This window comes from Papio anubis, unplaced genomic scaffold, assembly GCF_008728515.1.
Source record: "Papio anubis isolate 15944 unplaced genomic scaffold, Panubis1.0 scaffold49, whole genome shotgun sequence".
In the NCBI taxonomy this organism is placed as follows: domain Eukaryota; kingdom Metazoa; phylum Chordata; class Mammalia; order Primates; family Cercopithecidae; genus Papio; species Papio anubis.
Genome location: NW_022165096.1, coordinates 1 through 2,190, shown reverse-complemented (window position 1 = coordinate 2,190; position 2,190 = coordinate 1). Strand labels below are relative to the sequence as shown.

Below are 2,190 nucleotides of genomic sequence, written 5' to 3'. Positions count from 1 at the left end.
AACCTACAGCACTCGGTATTCCCACGTCGTCTCCCATCCAAGTACTAACCAGGCCCGACCATCCATAGCTTCCGAGATCAGAAGAGATCGGGCGCATTCAGGGTGGTATGGCAGTAGATGGCAACAGAGGCCCCTCGCTGTAGCAAGATCCCGGCCCAGCCACGCCCACCGGCTTCCAGCCAGCACCGCTGGCCCGGGCCCGCCGGGCTCGCATGGGGACCCCGGAGCCGCTTGCCCGCAGCCTTCCCCCAGCTCCTGAACTCCCAAACTTCCACCAAGTCCGTCCCTCTCAGAACAGGGAGCACTCCGAGGCGTCAGGGCCCAGGCCCCACGATCCTGGGACCCCGTCTGGTCCTCCGCCCTGTCGTGGAGGTATCCTTTTGGATCCCTGGCCGCTCAGGAGCTCCTGCGTGGCCCCCTCTTCCCCACCCACCCAGAGCCGTCAGAGCTGGCCAAGGGCGAATAGCCGGCCCAGCCGCGCGTGGCCTTTTTCTCACAACACACCCATCATGGTAGCTTGTCTGGAGCAAAACCCGGCCGGTGGGCAAGAGGGCGTGGAGTGTTGGGGCTTGGGGGATGCTCTGCTTTGCCCTGGGCTGACACTAGAGCTGGCAGCCTGATCCCTGGTGAGAGGGGCTGAGAGAAACCCAGATACACCCCACCACCACCAGGAGCAAATCCACAGCCACACACACAGACAAACCCGGGCGCTCGAGCACAGGAACCCACACACGCGTTAGCGCACACACACAGACACACACACGCACACACACACATGCAGGCACACCAAAACAGCATGAAGGAGATCAAGGAAGAGATGGATGGACAGATTGAAACGGAGAAAGGGAGAGATACAGTGATCGAGTGAGACAGGGTAGGTGGAGAGGGAAAGAGACAGACTGAGAGGCAGAGAAAGAGAGAGGGACAGAGAAAGTGAGAGAGACAGTTAGACAGAGGGAAGGCAACAGAGGTAGCATGAAGTGCAGGTGCAAACCCGGAAGACAGAAGTGCAGGGAGTGAGTGAGATCAATAGAAAGAGAGTGAGATCAATAGAAAGTTGGAGAGGGAGCACCCTGTTCTGGTAGGCAGGGTCCTTTTGAGCAGGCCGGGATAGGTTGGAGGGGGCTTGGGCTGGGCCAGAACAGGGTGGCCAGGCCATCCATGTGAGGGGAGCAACAGAGCACTGAGACGGGTTTTGTCCTGGATTAATTGCTTTCTTTGGAGGTGGGTTTCATAGGCTCCTTCCTTTTTCGGCACCTCCCTATGCTCTTGGTGTGGTGTGGTCGCCCCTTGATTTGCAAGGTTTGCCCATTCATTTGGCGGGAGCTGCAGCACCGGGCTTGCCCACGGGGCCCTAGGCCTTTGTCTCTGGCGTGTCCTCGGGAATGGAGTTTACAGGAAGTTAGTGGCAATGGGAATCTGGGGGCACAGGGACTGTTTTCCTGGAGGCTGGCAGAGCAATGTCTTTCCCCCGCATAAAGCAACCCCTGCGTTCTGGAGCGGAGTTCTTGGCTGACGTGTATGGCACCAACTGTCCCTGCTTGACCCTTCCCCCTATTTGGAAGGTTGTGGCAGCGCCTGATAGGTGAATAGAAATGCCTGGGCGTTCCAGGAGTCGGAAGGCACCTCGAACGTCAGGGAACCCGCGCCTGCGCATTTGGGATCCGTCCCCCTGCCCTCTCGGGCTGGAGCTGAGCGACAGTGAGGCAGAGGGGGTGGGGTCCTGCTGCCCAGTGGTGCTTTGGTGGTGGACACACAGGAGGAGGTCCCCAACTGCGGCGGGGGTGTAGGCAGGCGATAAACGGGGTGCAGATTCACGGGAGGTTGGGAAGCATGGCGACAGTAGGGGGAAGGAAAGGAGGGGGGATGCCACAAAAGCCAACACCAGTTTGGGCGCAGTTTATCACGCCTGTAATCCCAGCACTTTGGGAGGCCGAGGCCTGTGGATCACGAGGTGAGGAGATCCAGACCAGCCTGGCTAACACATTGAAACCCCATCTCTACTAAAACTATAAAACATGAACCAGGAGTGGTGGCGGGTGCTGGCAGTCCCAGCTGCTTCGGAGGCTGTGGCAGGAGAATGACGTCAACCCAGGAGGCCGAGCTTGCAGTAAGACGAGATCATGCCACTGCAATCCAGCCAGGGTGACACAGCGAGACTGTCTGGAAGAGAAAGAAAAGAAAGAAAAG

General features: G+C 58.8%; 1 pseudogene; it reads right to left on the bottom strand.

The window, feature by feature from the left end:
* On the bottom strand, positions 1-119 carry LOC116273255 (annotated as a pseudogene).
* Positions 120-2,190: the final 2,071 nt, after the last annotated feature.